The sequence below is a fragment of the Nomascus leucogenys genome, chromosome 13 (genome assembly GCF_006542625.1).
Source record: "Nomascus leucogenys isolate Asia chromosome 13, Asia_NLE_v1, whole genome shotgun sequence".
Taxonomy (NCBI): domain Eukaryota; kingdom Metazoa; phylum Chordata; class Mammalia; order Primates; family Hylobatidae; genus Nomascus; species Nomascus leucogenys.
In genome coordinates, this window is record NC_044393.1 from 104,467,086 (window position 1) to 104,486,630 (window position 19,545).

Sequence of the window (19,545 nt, forward strand, 5' to 3'; positions counted from 1 at the left end):
GATGTCCAAAGAGATGATGGTCAGGTTTGGATGTGTGTCTGCTCCACGTCTCGTGTTGAAATGTGATTCCCAGTGTTGGAGGTGGGGCCTGCTGGGAGGTGACTGGATCAGGGGAAGGGATCCCTCAGGAATGGCTTGGTGCCCCCCTCTTGGTGATGAGTGGGTTCTCGCTGGGTTAGTTCACAGGGGATCTGCTCGTTTAGAAGTGTGTGGCGCCTTCCCCTTTTCTCTCTCTCAGCAGGTGGTTCGTTGGCTCCCTGTCACCGTCCGCCATGGTTCGAAGCTTCCTCAGGCCTCACCAGAAGCAGGTACCAGCACCAGGCTTCCCGTACAGCCTGCAGAACCATGAGCCAGTTAAATCCTTTTTGCTTATAAGTTATGCAGCCTCAAGTATTTCCTTATAGCAATGCAAGAACGGATGGACACAGACAACAACTTGGAAACTGACGTGTGCATCTCCAGACTTTCCAAAAGGAGGAGCGACATGACAGGAAGCAAGAGACCACCCGAGAGACACTTGGTCTCCAGCGGGAGCTGTCGGAACAGATGCCAGGATCTGCACTAAGAGACAGTCCTGGAGAGGAATGGTGGAGGCGGGATGAGGCAGGAACTACAGAATAATAACAGATACAACCTTCACAAATAGCCTGCACTTTGCAACAGGCTGTGTTTTAAATTATTTACAAATATTAACTCAATTCATCCTTACCACAATCCAAGGAGGTGAGAGAGTGTCCACATTTTACAGTTGAGGAAATGGAGTCACAGAGAGTTCAAATTGGCCAAGGTCACTTGGCCAGTGGCGGGTGAGGCTGCAATTTGAACTCGGTCAATCTGGCTGCAGGACGGCCTCTGTGATGACGAAGGTTGCTATTATTTTTCTTGAGCGTGGATGTTTCTCTGACTTCCCGGAGTCGATCTACCTCCGTTACATTACAGTCCATGGGCAAGGACGGTGTTTCCAATGGCAGTGTCTGCTCTCTTATTCCCGTCTTCCTCCCAGTGGCTGTCAGCTTGCAGGGGATGTCACTACGATACAGATGCCACGGTCTGAATGTTTGTGCCCTCCCAAAACTCATGTGCTGGAACCTAACCCCTAACTCCCAAAGGCATCGGGGCCTTTGGGAGATGATTAAGTCATGAGGGCAAAGTGAGCGTGGATGGGGTTAGTGTCCTTATAAAAGACCCTAGGGAGCTCATACTCTCTCTTCCTGTCCCCATACCCATCCTGTGAGGACAAAGGAAGACAGTGGCCATCTACAAGACAATGAGACAGCCCCTGCCAGACACCAAATCTGCCAGCAACTTGATCTTGGACTTCAGCCCCCAGAACTGGGAGAAATATATTTCTGTTGTTTATAAGCCGCCCCATCTGTGGTCCCGTTATCGCAGCCTGCATGGACTGAGACTCCAGATGACTGCTTCAGGACTGGACGATCCACGCTGGCCACCCAGCCTTGGAGCTCCCGTGGCCAGGCTGAGGTCTGGCGGTGGCTTCCCAAGCTCAGCACCTCTCTCTGTCCAGTCCTGCCGCCTCACTCTTCCCCTGGGTGTGGGTCCTGGGCCTCTCCTCCTATGCTTCCTGCTTGCTAGTCTTCCAGTGTTGGCTTTCTGGGGAGCCCCCCGCTCAATAAACAGGGCCACTCTCCTTGTCTCCGTCCTCCCATCCCTTGCACTCAGATGGTGGGGAAGACAGTGTAGTTTTACTTTCTGCAACATACACTGGCCCAGAAAACACATTTAACTTTTCATCTCATCGACCTCCTAACACAGTGCTTAGCACAGCTATAAATATTTATTGTTGACTTTGATTTGTAGAAAAGCATATTTTACCTTCATTATAGGAATCTCAACAGATTAAGAATGCTTTTTTGATCATCCTTGAGTTCCCATTAATAGTTAATTTTGAAATGATTGTCGATAAATTTATGTAAAATGCTCCTTGAACTTGTTTTTTCTCCTGGTCTCAAAGGTGGGGAGTGACTGTATTGCTCTCCTCTTTCGGAAGTTCATTTAAGTATGCCTAGTTATGTTGCATTTCCTGGCGATTCTCTTCCTCACCTTGACATGCATAAATCAAGACTCTCAAAATGTTAAAAATGTGGTATGTAAGCCAAACCTCTTTTAAAATTAAAATGAGTATGAAAAGTGTTCCCATTATGTAATGTTTACGTAATGGTTTTTGTTTTGCTCTTGTCCAAACTAAGCAACAGCTTTGTAATAGTCTAAGTTAATGAATGACAGAATCATCAAGCAACACCTCTCCCATCTTTAGAGATGAGGCAAGTGCGGGGGAGACTGGCAGGTGTCCGGGAGTTCCCCGCGGGGCTCGGTGCAGCAAGTGTTTACACCAGAGGAAGGCTGAGAGTCATGAGCTTAAGAGTTTTGGTGCATGACTATTTGCATTTATTTTTTCTGAGAACTGATTATGCATATTCCTTGTCTATTTTTCTAAAGATGATCAACTACGTTCTTTTAGGCAGCAACATAAAAATTTTTACCTATCCAGATGACAAAGGTTAAAAACGAGTATAGTCACATGCAGCATTAATAAACGCGTGGGGTGAAACATACTGTCACACACTGTGAGTGGAATACAATCATTTATATCCACACAGTCTTTCAGAGGGAAATGTAACATCATTTATAAAATCTACAGTGTGCATAGTGTTTGACCCAATGCTTTCACCACTAAGAATTCAGCCTACAGATTTGCTCACACAAACAGGCAAAGGTGTGTGAGTGGTGGTTATTGTAGCACTACATGCAATTATAAAATATTGGAAATAAACCTACTTGAATGGGCCATGATATACTTATACAATGGGACATTTTGTGATTGTCCGGATTGATGAGTCAAATCTATATGAACTTCCATGGAGAGAGAGTGAAGGTGTCTCAAAAACCAAAGACAGCAAGCTTCAGAATAATGTTTGTCTTTCTATGTTTAGAAAAAAGATTCTGCATGTGTGCAAATACACGTACATATATGGCAAGGTGTCCAAGCAATGGTCGGTAATGGTTACATGGGACTGAAGGGCCAGGCAAGGGGCAAGACTTTTATCATTACTGTAAATCCGTCTCTACTCGTCTAATTTTACTAGAAAAAAAGTATTGATTTTAAACTAAAAAGAACTTAGTGAAAACCCACAACTTCTAAAACTTTAAGCTGATGAAGAGCATGCTAATAAAAGAAAGACATTAATTATTGAATCAGAAAAGTCATGTTTGGGGTTGGGCTCAGTGGCTCGCACCTGTAATCCCAGCACTTTGGGAGACCAAGACAGGAGGACCACTTGAGGCCAGGAGTTCAAGACCAGCCTTCCCAACATGGTAAAACTCCATCTCTACTAAAAATAGAAGAATTACCCAGGTGTGGTGGGGCGCACCTGTAATCCCAGCTACTCAGGGAGGCTAAGGCACAAGAATCACTTGAACCTGGGAGTTGGAGGCTGCAGTGAGCTGAGATCACGTCACTGCACTCCAGCCTGGGTGACACAGTGAGACTCTGTCTCCAAAAAAAGTGTTTTGTAATGTTTATAATTAATTTATCTTACTTAATAAAGTTTCAAGGAATTTTTTAAAATCTTCTTTTTGTGATTGAGGCTTTGATACAGGATCAGTGTATCACTAGGCCAGTTAATTATTCAAGGACATTGCATGACCTACTCTCTGGGCAAAAAGAATGTGACTATGTTGACTTGTAACAAGAATGTTCTAGTTGGTTCAGTTTATTCAAAAATTAGTACATGAGTTATTGTTACTGACTTATGGACTGATGATAGTAAGTCAATTAAGAGTTAAGGCAGTTTACCAAGGGAGAAAGAACCCAAATCAGATTAACTTCAGATCCAGCAGAACAGCTCAGCCTGCCCACGAGGCTGTTGCTTTCCTAGGAAATTATCCCAGGGAAGTAAAAAGTGTTAGTAGTGGAGGTTTGGGCTGCTGGTTACCCCCCGATATCCATTCTCCCTGTATTATCTGTTCTCACACCGCTATAAGGAAATACCTGAGACTGGGTAATCTACAAAGAAAAGAGGTTTAATTGGTTCATGGTCTGCAGGTTGTACAGGAATCATGGTGCCAGTATCTGCTCAGCTTCTGGGGAAGCCTCAGGAAACTTACAGTCACGGCAGAAGGTGAAGGAGAAGCAGGTACGTCTTACACGGCCAGAGCAGGAGGAAGAGAGGGACAGGGGATGTGCCACACACTTTTAAACAACCAGATCTCGTGAGTACTCTATCACAAGAACCGCACCAAAGGGATGGTGCTGAACCATTAGAAACTGCCCCCATGATCCAATCACCTCCCACCAGGCCCCACCTCCAGCACTGAGGATTACATTTCAACATGAGATTTGGGTGGGGACACACACAAATCCAAACCATATTGCTCTTCCTCTTCCAGTAACCTCTTGTTTTAGCAAGACACCTGGCTACCTGCTACACGAGGATGTTTGTTAGCCTCCTTTGGAGTTAGGTGCAGTTCTATGAGTAAGCCCAGTGAGATGTGAGTAGAAATGTTAAATGAAACTTCCAGAAGGAGGATTACAGGAAGCTGACTCAGCCAGAGGCACAGCCCTTTAGTTGTTCTGCTTTTGCTCCTGCCTATGGCTTGCAACACAAACGTGATAGCTGGAGTTTGAGCAGCCACCTTTCACCATGAGGTAACCTGAGGTTGGAAGCCAGCCCTTACGAACACTGAGCAGAAGACCAGAAAGATGGCCAGTGACATAATGGAGCTTCCATACCTAACCATGGACTTTATATGTGTGTTGTTTCTAGAGGAAGAAATAAACTTGGTGGCTACCAGTTCAAGCCTGGCTTCCAAATATCTCCTAAGGGCTCCTCCACCACCTCTCTTTTCCTATCTACTAGCTGAATGGGGACGAGAAGAGAGTGAAGTCCTACAATATGGCAAAGCCACCCAAAGTAGCACAAATTATGAGGCAGAAAGTCGGCATGGATGTGCTCTCTGAAGCCTGCAGAGGAGAAGCCCTCTTTGCCCCACCTGGCTTCTGGCCTTTGCCAGCAATTCTTAGTGTTTCTTGGCTGTTGACTCATCACCCCAGTCTCTGTCTCCACGGTCACCTGCTGTTCTGCCCGTGTGTCTGTGTCCTGTCCAAATCTCCGTCTTTATAAAAGGACACCAGTCATATCACATTAAGGGCCCTTCTATTCCAGCATGACTTCATCTTAACTAATTCCATCTGCAATGACCCTACTTCCAAATGAGGCCACATTCTGAGGTACTGAGGGTTAGGGCTTCAACATGTCTTTTTAGAGGACACAATTAACAGCCTGATTAATTGATCTTGTCTAACTTTGATCTTGTTTAGAGTACTATTATTTAAAATTTTACTGGTATATGCAACTGAACTAATCCTAACTGGTACCCAGTGGGGTCAGCTTATTATTATACTCTCTCACTCCATGTATTACTTTATTAGTATTATTGTGGAATAATTATAGACAGTAAAAAACTTTAAGGGACAAATGATTTGTATAATTGTTAATAAAGTGAAAATATAAAAGGTTTTCTGTTTAAGATTGCAAACTGTGTTAATAATTCTTCTCTCCAAATCCCAAATCTGTACTTAGTAGCTTTTATAACTTTGAACCTGTTACTTGGCCTCTCACTAATGCCTTATAAGATTGAAGATGATAAAATGATTAAATGAGTTAATACATGTGAAGCACTTAGAGAAGTGCCTGGTAAGTAACAAACACTCAATAATTGCTAGATCTGATCCTGAGATTATTATAGCTGATATTTATTGAGAGCTAACATGGAAATGTTAGAAAAAGATAAAAATGGGAATAGATCAGTACATAGCACTGCTAGAAAAATTAAAAGCGAACTATCATTCAATTAGAAACTCTTACCATTTTTGAGACAAGATAGGGTTGGAATTACAGATCTGAAGAGTTTGCAACTCAAGAAAGGAAAAAAAGGGTATTGATAGTTCCTGCAGATCTTTAAGACATTCAAGCTCAGCATCAGAAGAGCTGGGGAGGGGTTGCAAGGCTGAGGGGCAATTTAAATACATCTTTGCCATACCAGTGTGTCACTCTGCACACACGGACTAGTGCACTGGGGCTGGCAGGAATGACCCCAAGTATGAGATGTGTTAAAGGAGCAGGTCTTCCAGTAGACTTTGGTGCTGAGAGAAGAGGATATGGAAAAAATAAAAGAGAAGCTTTTAAAGAAGTGGCTGAATTAGCACGTGTTCGCTTTTCCTGCTTCCTCAAATCTCATTGAAATGACAAAAGAAATTTTTAAAAATTGAGTTTAGGAAGGTTCCCACCAACAGAGCAAGCAGTAAGGAATCGCTGGAAGATACCTCATGAATGGACAGAATGGAACCATTTGGAGGATAAAAACCAACAGAGTCAGCAGTCCCATCCAGGCCAGAAAGAACCGGGCGAAAAGTGGCTTTTCCCACATAATTCAGTCAGAATAGACACAGAATTTGAGACATGACAGGCTGGAAGAAGGAGCCCAGGGTCTCATTAAGTCCATGATTAATCACAAAGTGGGGTCCTGCTTCTGAACTCGCTGGCCTCTACGTTTCCAGTTAGGCGAGATCTGCAAATATCTTTTTGTGACTTGTGAATCCTGTGCCCAGGCAAAGCCACAGCCATCATGAAGAGGGAGTTCCTGCACCCAGAAGCCTAACACCCTTCAACAGACAGATGCTCATCGAGCCACTCCCATTCCCCGCTCACAGCCTGAGCCTGGGCCCCTGCACTCCCTGCACGGAGAACCGATTCCCATAGTGAAAGCTGCTCAACCCACACCCTCGTCCAGAAAGCCATATCTGCAACAAGGGAGAGAATCATTCAATGTTGGAGAAAACAAACAATACAAAGAAACGTGCCAAAATCAATATTTAAAAAATACATTCAGAGAAATTGGAAAGGATAGCTCATGCATACAAATAGAAGAGATGACATGAAAGTGAATTTATCAAATATATTATGAATTTAAAATATGAATGTAAAAACAAACAAAAACCTCTGTAGAAGGTTCTAATAGCAGGAAGAGCCAGATTAAAAAATGGGTTAGTAAATACAGCCATTATGAAAAACAGTACAGCGGTTCCTCAAAAAACTAAAAATAGAACTACCATACGATCCAGCAATCCCACTTCTGTGTATAGACCCAAAGGATTGAAATCAGTATGTGGAAGGGGGTTTGCACTCCTGTATTCAGTGCAGCACTATTCACAATAGCCAAGACACAACCTAAGTGTCCATCAGCAAATGAATGGATCAAGAAAAATGTGATACAATGGCACAATGTAACAATACTATTCAGCCATATAAAAGGAGGAAATCCTGTCACGTGCTACAACATGGGTGAACCAGGAAGACATTATGCTAACTGAAACAAGCCAGGCACAGAAAGACAAATACTGCATCTCACTTAGATGAAAAATCTAAGGGAGTTTAACTCATAGAGGTAGAGAGTAGAACAGAGGTGATCAGAGGCTGGGGGTGGGGGCGGGAGGATTGGATGGGAAAAGGGGAAACGTTGGTCAAAGGGTACACAGTTTTGGATAGACAGGAGGAATAAGCTTTAGTGATCTATTGCACAGAAAGTGATTATAATAAATGATGCATTATGCCTTTCAAAATTGCTAAAAGAGAAATGATAAGTACTCGAGGGGGTGGATATGTTAATTAGCTTGATTTAATCATTCCACAGTGTAAACATATATCGAAACATTGCGTTGTGCCCATCAATAGATACAGTTATTATTTGTCAATTAAGAAATAAAATTAATAAAAGCAAAGAACTGTAGATATTACTTAAACATTTTAAACATCGAACATGCAAACCTGTCATACTTCCAGATGCTGAAAACTGTGACTGAAACATGCTTAAAAGTAAACAATAATAATTAAGAAAATAGGCTGGGCGTGGTGGTTCATACCTGTAATCCCAGCACTTCAGGAGGCTGAGGCAGGAGGACCACTTGAGCCCAGGAGTTCAAAACCAGTCTGGGAAACATAGCGAGACCCGGTCTCTACAAAAAAAAAAAAAAAAAAAATTAAAATTAAAAAATTAGCCAGACACAGTGGCACACACTTGTGGTCCCAGCTACTTGGAAGGCTGAGGTGGGAAGATCACTTGAGCCTGGAGGGCACTCCAGCCTAGATGACAGAGCAAGACCTTGTCTCAAAAAACCGCAATACATAAAAAGAAAAAAAGAAATTAAAGTTGAAATGGCTATTGCAAAACAATTTTTCAAAACAGGTTAGGACACTAGAAGCTGGAGCTAAATTGTTTTCACAGAAGACAATGCAAGAAAAGAAGAAAATGAGAGAAAGATTAAAACAAGTGGGAAATAGATCCATACATGTTCACAGCTGTGGAACAGGAGAAGATATGATCAGAGAAACGACAGAAGGCTTGCTGTATAAACAAAGACTCTGAGTTTCCCATGGAAAGGGACTCACGGCACCAAGCATGCCCACTCCCTCCCATGACTTACAGAGATTTCAGGTCACCAAGGTTCCAGAAAAGCCATAGACTTGGGAAGAAACCAGCTTACATACCAAAGTGCAATGATCAGACTGACGTGAAATTAGTTACTGACAGCATGGCTATGTGAGAATGAAATAATGCCTTTAAATTTTATTAGAAAAATTATTTGAAACTAGAATTTGACACCTAGTTAAAATTTGATACAAGCACAAAAATAAGATAAAGATAATATATTTCAGATTCAGATTTTGAAAATTTACCAATATTTAAATCTTTCTGAAGGAGCTCATAGTGAATATATTCCAACAAAAACAATAACAGAGATGCAGGTGAAAATGCAGATGTGGGACACAGAAAGACAAAATAGCTAAGGATACATACTTAACCGTTGTGGGCACAACCGAAAACATGAAGCCGAAAATGAAGGCAATTGTTAAAAAACTACTCCTTTTTTTTTTTTTTTTTTACTTTAAGTTCCAGGATACATGTGCAAAACGTGCAGGTTTGTTATATAGGTATACATGTGCCATGGTGGTTTGCTGCACCTAGCAACCCATCATCTAGATTTTAAGCCGCACATGCATTAGGTATTTGTCCTAATGTTGTCCCTCCCCTTGCCCCCCACCTCCCAACAGGCCCCGGTGCATGGTGTTCCTCTCCCTGTGTCCATGTGTTCTCATTGTTCAACTACCACTTATGAGTGAGAACATGCGGTGTTTGGTTTTCTGTTCCTGTGTTAGCTTCCCCGAAGGATGATGGCTTCCAGCTTCATCCATGTTTCTGCAAAGGACATGATCCCATTCCATTTTATGGCTGCATAGTATTCCATGGTGTATATGTACCACATTTTCTTTATCCAGTTTATCATTGGTGGGCATTTGGGTTAGTTCCATGTCTTTGCTATTGCAAATAGTGCTGCAATAAACATGCATGTGTCTTAATAGTAGAATGATTTATATTCCTTTGGGTGTATAACCGGTAATGGGATTGCTAAGTCAAATGATATTTCTGGTTCTAGATCCTTGAGGAATTGCCACACTGTCTTCCACAGTGCTTGAACTAATTTACATTCCCACCAACAGTGAAAAAGCATTCCTATTTCTCCACAGCCTCACCAGCATCTATTGTTTCTTGACTTTTTAATAATTGCCATTCGGACATGTGAGATGGTATCTCATTGTGATTTTGATTTGCATTTCTCTAGTGACCAGTCATGATGAGCTTTTTTTCATATGTTTGTTGGCTGCATAGATGTCTTCTTTTGAGAGGTGTCTGTTCATATTCTTTGCCCACTTTTTGATGGGGTTGTTTCTTTCTTGTAAATTTGTTGAAGTTCCTTGTAGATTCTGGATATTAGACCTTTGTCAGATGGGTAGATTTGGCCACAATTGACAAATGGGATCTAATTAAACTAAAGAGCACAAGACCGTGGCAGACGTCATCTTCACGTGTGGATTCAGAACCCATCTGGGAGGTGACAAGGCCACTGACTTTGTCATGACTTGGGGTTCCTGGGATTATGCAAAGAAAAATGAATTCAGACATAGACTTTCAACACATGGCCTGTCTGAGGACAGAAAGATCTCAAAGAAGCAGCAGAGGGAATGCAAGGGCAGAGTGAGGAAGTGAGGGGTGCTGTGGGGCTGGTGCTGGCACTGGCAGACAGCAGGCGGGAGACTGCAGAGCGGCCAAGGGAGATTCTGCGTGACTTCAGCCACGGCTGTTGTGTGCATCTCTCAAGAGGAGTAATAAACTGCAAAAACTTTAAAAAAAAAAACCCTCTAAATTCATGTTCTATAACATTTATAGATACACAAAAATGTAGATAAAGAATAAAACTGCACATGGGAGTGGGGAACACTGCACTGGTGAAAGTCTCTACTAGAAAGGGGGAAACAGAGGCCAAGTATATTTGTAATTCCTCATTAGAAACAAATCATAGTAAGAAGCGATATTAAGATATACAAACATCATCTGCATACGTGTGTGTGTTCATTACACATTTATTTTGTCTATTTGAAATGTAAATCTAAAAATGATGATTTTATACTACAATTACCACAAAAACTAAACCCAGTTCAATTTACCAAAAAATAAAAGATATGTCACTGGTGATAGCAAAAAGTTATTCTCAAAGAACAGATTCGAATTTTGCTGGGTTTTGAAATCCCTGACTTGCCCTATCTCATCAGGGTGTGACTATAGCATTACTGTGCATGTCTCAGGCCAAAGAAAGATTTTTATTTTTATACTAAAGATCATTTATTTTGTTTATCTTAAGGAAAAGGTAGCTGTTCCTCTATCTACTTTCCAGCTGTGAAATTTATGAAGATAATCGTGTTGGTGAAGAAGCTGGGCTCATGGTGCAGGTAAGGTCAGCACTGGGGGCAGCAGGGGTTGAACTGGAAGCCGTTTCTCCCTGGATGGCCATGAGCACCCCACTGTGCATCCAGAGAACTGCCTGTCACATCCAAGTCCCCCTCCAAACAAAACGTGTGCGTCCCCCACCACCACGTCTCCCGGACTCCACTGGCTCTGTTCCTCCCCCTGCCACCCAGCCCTGAGATTTAGCAACATGCACAACACCCAGCATCTCCCCACTGTCCGCCTTGGGTTCCTTGGTTACTCTTGGGGTGCTGTCCCGTAGGCTGACTCCCCAATCTATGTCTCCAACTCAACCTCTCCCATCAACTCCACCCTGACGTTCCAGCTTAATTTCCCATCAACCGCAGAAGTTCCACCATTTCAGAACGAGCCCATTTGCCCCTAAGCTCAGATCTATATGCTGAGCCTGTCTACATGGTGGAGACTGTCCTGTTTCTCCTCTATGCTGAGCCTGTCTACATGGTGGAGACCGTATTGTTTCTCCAAGGTTACAGAGACCTACAAGCCCAGGGTAGCATGGTCTCTCATGCATCCACTCCACCTCCCAGTATCCAGTTGGCTGTTTCTTTGGAGGAGCCTGACATCCCTCGCCTCACTTCCTGCAATGTCCACAACTGCCTTCTGAATGCTCCATGCCTGTGGGATGGCGTCTTAGCTGTTCTGCTGTAAATATTCTCTTCCCCTATAACTCATCTGCACATTAGTGCTGGATGACTTCCTGAAATGCCTCTTCATCCTCTTACTCCATGTATAGGTTCCCAGCCAGATGCAGCAGATTTCTCAGCCATCTTCTTGAAAACTTGTCTTTATAATCTTGGCTTCCACGACCCTGCAACAAGAATGTTGTGTTTCTACTAGCTACACCTGCTCTTTTACTCTAAATGTCAACACGAATAGTTTGATTCTTATGATAGACTGCATGATATTGCTTTTGAATTTGTGTATCTGTTCTCTCTCTTTGGGTCATGAGTTTGTAAAAGTTGGACATTATTGCTTTTTATTTTTTCTCTCCTTGATAGACACAAGCTGTACATCATCATAAATGAATAAATGAGAATAAGATTTTATGCATCTGCAAACATTTTCATTTCAATGACTGAAAATGAACATATCAAAAAAACTGTCACTTTTCCTTTCAGAATTTATTTTCTTTATTGCTCAATAACGTTGGACTGTTAGGAAAGGGAAATAGGGATCCTATCCCATTAGGGATAGGAAATTGAGCTCACATTCGGGTTTTGCTTGGGAAGCATGCATAGAAATAAACAAGCTATTGACGTTATTAAAGACAGATGTGAGTGTCACTGTATAAACTGAAACTATTGAGAAGTGAAATACTCATCGAGTTAGCTACTTTTCATGCTGGCTTTGAATACTGTGGAATCCAACCCTTTAACAAAGTGAAATTCGGGGAATCTGATTGTAAAAGGGTGTGCGTGCTTCTTTTACATCACTGTTAATTGCCACAGTGACCCCAATGGGATGAATTAGTCAAGACTAGTCATAAAGAAATTCTGGCTACCAAGAAAGCTACAGGGTATGCACCTAAGACATTCTAGGTTCAGCATTTGTCTGGGTTTGTTCTACATAATGTAATGATAGATTTTATAATAGTCATGTCATGGTGGCTAAAAACTTAAATGTCATATCAACAGAGATTAACCTAAAAGCAAACCATCATCTTCATGTTTTTCAATGCACAGATTAATTACTTTTAAAATTCCAGTCCTGACGATGGAGATGCAGATGACCTCGCAGTGCATGAGGTCACACTGTGCGGTGCCCATCCGTTTGCCTAGCGTTTCCAACATGCAGCCTCACCCGAGCAGGCTAACCTGGAGGCCACCGTGTGACCTGGTGTTTGTGTGTCTATCTGCATATTTTTTTGATGAGTGTGAATGTGAGTTGCAGGACAACAAAGGGACTTAGAGAATCGTTAATTTCATATTCTAACTAGTTAGCCCTATTTGTTTGCTTTGAATTACTCATTTCAATAAGGTGAAAACTTGTGCTAATCCTCTATTCATCAGTTGCCTGGGTGCGTGTGAAATGGATCATGTGGACAAAACAAACCCCGGCCAGACGTAACCTGCCATTGTCTCCTAAGCTGCTTCGAGGGGACTCTTCGCAGGTACCAAGAAGCCACTTTAACCACTTCACATATTTCTGAAGATCCTCTCCTTTTCTTCGCATCGCACATGACTCAGGCACAGAAGAAAAGCCAAAAGCAGGCATCAGATGAAGGAAAAACTCAAGTAGGCCGAACTCATTTTCCACACACAGAGAGATAATTGGCACTGCGGCGATTTTGGAGAGCTGAATTAAATGAATAAATTGTGACATGGGAAAAACTGAAAAGGACAACAGTTTCCTGGCTCACACGGAATCATTACCTTGGGTAGGCATTTTTCTTGAAGACCAATTGATAAAACAGGACAAAAATGTTTTTCCCCATTAATTGCTTTCAAACACTGTCCCGTTAAACACCCAATTAAAAGGTAGAAGTGTGGTCCTCTGTTTGCTTCTAATGACCACACATGAGAGGCTGGGGGCAGATGGGGAGGAGGGATGGGAGAAGGAGAAAGGAATGAATGGGAGAGTCTAGCATTTTCTTTTATGGGTTGCAGAATAAAAAGATCAATGGAAAAGGTTTATCACATCTTTAGCCTGCAGCAGCCTACCGAAAGACCAGCGCCTTAGAAACACAACATAAGCCACATAACTCTTTTGAAAGAGAATAGTTCTTTGGAACTTCCTTGGAATTGACATGTCTAAAGACACTTGCACATCCAACCAAATATCCAGGTTAATTTATGCACAAGAAAATATGTGGTCAGCTGAAAATATCTTAAATCTGCCACTTACCCAGTAATTTCAAATTGTGACATTCTAAACATTGTCTAAGTCACAAATGTAAACAACAAAATAATAAAGTAAGCAGAATTGGTTGTATTTTGACCATGGCAGAACTTCTCATCTAGGAAGAGACCAATGAGTGCTTTACTGTTAGAGCTGTAGCTTGTGTGGAGGGTTCAGTCGGGGTTGGGATGTGAAGGAGGGAAAAAGGGGGAGAATCTGTGAATGGCCAGGGAGTGTATCTTGGGCACAGATCCCATTCCTTTCTCTCTTCCACATCCTTCACTTTCTCCCATTCTTTTACCCTCTGAGTCCTGTTTTTATATCTTACAGTGTGTAGAATTTGATAAATGAAAATAGTAAAAACTACTTCCAGCTTTGTATGGCATCAAATAATTTGGGGGCAGGGAGAGCAAGCAGACAAATTTTAGAACACTCTTTGTCTCTATTTATATGGATTCTTCTTGGTTAGGACAGAAAATTGGCCATAACAGAAAAGATACTGAGAACAATTGTTCCATTTAATTATTTGAAGACAGTATGGCATACCCCGGGGAAGCCCATTCAGGAGTTGGTTGAGATGATCCTATCTACAAGGTATGCTCAGGGCCAATTAGGTTCAAATTTGACATGGCTAGCCCATTGTCATGCACTATTGTCTGTAGATTTTGTATTTCTATTTAGTTAATAAATAACAGTGATGATGACAATAGCTAATATTTCTTGAGTGCTTACTACAAGCTAGGATTGTCTAAAGCATTTGTGAACTTATTGATTCACACAAAAATCTAGGAGGTGAGTCCTAATAGTATCCTCATTTTATAGATGGAAAATCTGGGTCACCAAAATGTAAAATAATACATTTGTGTACACACAGCTAAGAAGTCTTAGAGTTGGAATGTGAATTGTTTTGTTTTACTTTTGTGTGGGACTTCATTTTTAGCCAAAAATTTGTGCAAGGTGATTACCATCTCATTAATGTATCCCATGAGGATCTGGCCAATGATATTAACCTTTAAAATGATGTGGTTACAAGAAATAAGTTGAGTCAAAGTCAATTTGGGATCTTGCAGAGCTTAATGTATAGATGAGAAGAAGGATGGCAGGAATGATCCACTTTATAGATGGGATACAGTTTCCCTGACAAAAAGTCCTGATGCTTCCTCTTGAGTTCTCGAAGCTGAAGCAAGACTGGTTCACTTTCTGCTAGGATTCATTTTAATCCAAGACATCATAAAAGCAACAAGAAAACTGAACAACAACAACATCAATAGAATGGGACACATTGTGAGATTGCTTTCGATTGTATCCACAGGATTTCTGAGAACAAGATGAACAATCGCTCCATGAATCAGGGCAGTGTAGTTGGTTTTGAATATTAATCCATACCAGTGCTATAACTTTCCACTTACTACTGAGAACATTCAGACAAAAGCAGATCTTGGAAACATACATTAAGTCATCTTTATGACTCCTAAGCCATCCCTGGCCTTAGGAGACAGATAGGGCCCAGGGGGATACTCCAGGACTGACCATTTTCTAGTGCCAGTCCAGCTGACACAGGATTTTCTGGTGTCATTTCACCAACTGGAGGCCTCCATTGCTGGTGACGCCCCTGCCCAGGCCTTGCTCAACCCCAGGCTCGCTGCTGGAGGTACCCCACTCACTGGGCCCGTTTATGTTACAGCTCATTCAGTTCCCCTGCCCCGCTCTGGTCCATGGCTCTGGGGCTGGCCCGGCTCTGTTGCTGCTTCCTGTCATGTGGGGTGGCTCCCTGGCACTGGCAGAAGGTGGAGAGCTACCGTGTTACAGCCTTTTTCATACCTGCTTTTAGCAGGTCCCGAGTTCTTGTCCTACATCCAAGAAGAATGAGGTTATGCTGACAGCTGGCAGTTGAGCAAGGCACAGAGTTTTATTTACCCACAAAACAGCTCTCAGCGGAGAGGGGACCCAAGTTGGGCAGTACCCCCTACCAGAAGGCAGGGAGTCCCCAAGTGTGGCTGAGTCCAGGTCTTTTCTGGGGTCAGAATGGGGGAGTACGTGCTGATTGGTTTGTGAGTATGCAAAAAGGCTACAAAAAAGGCACCACTCAAAGATGGGAACGACAGTGTAAAAAACTAATTAGGGAAGGGTAGATATATGTAAAATAGGTGAAGGATGGGAATCAATCAGAGGAAAGCGCACCAAATGGGGAGAGAGGTTCTCAATCTCATTTGTGGATTTATCTGAAACTTGTGGCTGGGTTTTCAGGCTTTGAACTGTTTTTGGTTTGGAGGTCAGGTTTCCCCGGGACCTGCCCCTGCCTGCTTAGGATCTGTCTGCCTCCTGCCACTATCACAGCCACTGACCATCTCTGTAGCTTGTGACTGTTGTTAATTTTCTTTCCAAGAATGTTGTTGAGACACACCCCTAGCCCTTTCTTTTAAAAAGGTAATGGCAAAACCAACAAAAAAAATCTGCTTAGAAAAATGGGTGTCCACTCAGCTTCTGTGCCATCCAAAACTGGGGGAAAAAATGGCAAAAGTGTTCAACTGTGAAGGGTAAGAAGAGCAAGGGAATGCAGAATCTTGAGGTCTGGTCACTTCTCCATCTTGAAATCTTAGCTGGTGGAGTCCATAAAAGTTAAGGCAAAACAAGTAGGAAAAGGGTAGCCATAATTTCTGGCCTCATGTACCCCTCACAGGTCTCTTGCAAGGGAAAGACTTCATTATGTCTGCAGTTACCTTCTTTTTCGAAAGTCAGCAAGCATTTGTGAATTCTACTCTGTCCACAGGTTACTGAGTTAGGCACTGTTGCTTATGCAAAGATCATAATACAAGAACACAGCCGGGCGCAGTGGCTCATGCCAGTAATCCTAGCACTTTAGGATGCCGACACAGGAGGATCACGAGGTCAAGAGATCGAGACCATCCTGGCCAGCATGGTGAGACCTCGTCTCTACTAAAAATACAAAAAGTAGCTGGGCTGGTGGCGCACACCTGTAGTCCCAGCTACTCAGGAGGCTGAGGCAGGAGAATCGCTTGAACCCGAGAGGCAGAGGTTGCAGTGAGCCAAGATTGCGCCACTGCACTCCAGCCTGGCAACAAAGCGAGACTCTGTCTCAAAAAACTGGGCAGGTGATTTCAGGAGCAGAGAAACCAGTATCTCTTTCTCCTCCCACTTTCAGCTGTAAATGTGAAATAAATGAACATTTTAAACTGTGATTTCACTGATTACTGGTAAATCATGAATTACATTTAACATCATTCAGCTTCTTCCTTTGCACTAAACACAGTGGGCTTATGGAAGTTACCCTTATAACAGAAACGTGTGGCATCTCACTCTTCAAGATGACTGCTGGGTGAAAAGGTTGAATTTGTGATTCACAACAGGTAATTTAGTTTTAATGAACAGTGGTAAATATTAGTTTGCTTTGAATTTAATATTTAAAAAATTCAAAATAAAAGGCCTTCAAAGCACAAGTACATTTTTATAACAAAAGGCAAATATAAAATAAACGATACCCCTAGAAACAAAAATCTCTGGACTTGGGTGAGACCCAAGACCAGAGACCTGTATTTGGACATTGACATTTCATCAAAAGTGATGCATGTTGCATCCTTCCTCCCTTTACAGAGTAACGTGACTAAATATTATATGCAAGGTACTATGAGGGCTATAGAAGCAATAACAAATTAAGCAAAATACAAGCTCATGACCAGTGGGATGAGGCTTACTATGGTGGTCACTGAAAGGAAGAGGCATGGGGAGGCTTTACAGGGATGGGTGTGGACACACCTAAAACTCACTGAGCTGCAGGCTAGAGATTTGTGCAAAGAGCCTTAAACTAAATTAATACCAAGGGGAGTGAACAACGGGGTTGGTGAATTCAGAGGAGACTGGATCCTGCCTCAAGCCAAGCCATTCCTTCCCTTGCTTGACAATCTGCCACTTGGGAAGGCCTCCGCATCAGGACAAGAGACAATGCTTCCCGGGAGCCTTTCCCACTGCTCCAGACCCTCCTCCCTTTGGAAAAGGGCAGCAACATAATAAAACCACTTTGGAAGGATCAAGGTGAAGATATCTCCCATATGCTGGAAATAGAGATGGAGCCTAGTGGACAAATAGGGAAAAGAAAAGAAATCAACAAGCATGGCTGATGGATCCCCTCAGGGCTGGGTTAGGGGACGGCCCTGAACCTTCAGGCTGACATGACTCGGAGAGTGACCACGACATTCCTGAACATATGCTCTGTTGGCCCAGTGTTAGAGATTTTAAGTCACAGATATTGAAATATGATTTCAATGGCTTATTTCTTCTAGGATATGTAAGTTCTATGTTCAAAATAACTCCCTTTTTTTCTACCTGAATTAAAATATCAGAAATATAATCTTTAAGAAGTTGTGGCATCACACAAGGAGACATGCAGAGTCTGCAGCAGCCTAAGGAAAAGACGGGGTTTGCCAACGTCCCTAATCCGCCTCGGGATTGGTGTCCGTGGCAATTCCCCTGCACCTGGGCTGTACTCTCAGGACAACATAAACTGACAACTTACAAAACGTTTGGATCATAGCTGGTGGATCAGAGTAAAGACAAGAAATCAAATTAGACAAGATCACAATAGAATAGAGACCAATACTTCAAGGAAATCATTAAGGCTTAGATTACTACTAAATAGTTCCATTATTTTCCTAATTATTTCACAAGAAATGTTGGGCCTCTCATTAAATTACCTTTAAATTACCTGAGATGTATGTCACATTCAAGATGAATCTTAAAAGCAAGCTTATCAACAACACTCGCATTTTTAAAGACCTCATTAAAACAACTCTATTAAAGTCCATAGTTCAGAAATGAATTTAGGAACTAAATTAACAGGAAAAGAAGAGTAGGGGGAAGGGATAATTACCATGACATATCACAGAGAGTGTTATTTAATTAAAATAATAAAAAGAATTATGTGCTGTTCCACATTTGCAATTTCTTAGCTCTTTAGCTTGCCATGAAACATTAAAAGAAAATAAAGAGGATCTAAAAGAATAATTGAGGATAGAGCATTATAATGAGCTTGTTGATGTCTCATTCCCATTACCAAACTGATCGATGTTGGAATCCATTGTTCCATTAGTTATTTTATGTACACTTAAAGGGTCCATCATTAAAATCAAGAGCCGTCTATGTGGGCATGGGAGTGAGAAAGAGGTACTGTGATATGGTGACGGGGCTGCAGGGCGGGGCGAGACGGGCTGGGTTAGACCCTCTACAGTTTCAAGAGTTTTATCCACTCCATTATGCTCACTGGTACAACTTAAAAAGTGGCCAACTCATGTAAAAGTAATTTTGATTTTATTCCTACCTTTTAGACTTGGGCTGGGCCTTACATAACCAACCTGGTGGCATCTCATTCCACTCTCTGCCTATCACCTGCTGGAGAATAATAGTTTGAGCTCAAAGGCACAGAGAGATGAATACAGACCATTTGATGGGATATTTAAATGTAAGTAATATAATTAGCCACACGTAAATAACCATAATAATAAGAATTATGTGCTTTATTTATAAGCTACTGGCCAAGACTGTATAGTTGCTTTTATTGTATAAAAATATGCTTGCATAAGCATGAAATCCCCTTATTAAAAATTGTTTTCATCTCAACACTTTATTTTTAATTCAGTTACTTTAATTTAAAAACATTTTCCCATAAAACCAATGTTATAAATGGTGACGAGATTTCTAGACTCGCCCACAAGGCTTATTTAAACCAAAAATACAGCTGCAATACCATGGCTGCTGGAAAAAAATAGTAGAAATTAGGATGATGGCACCAATAAT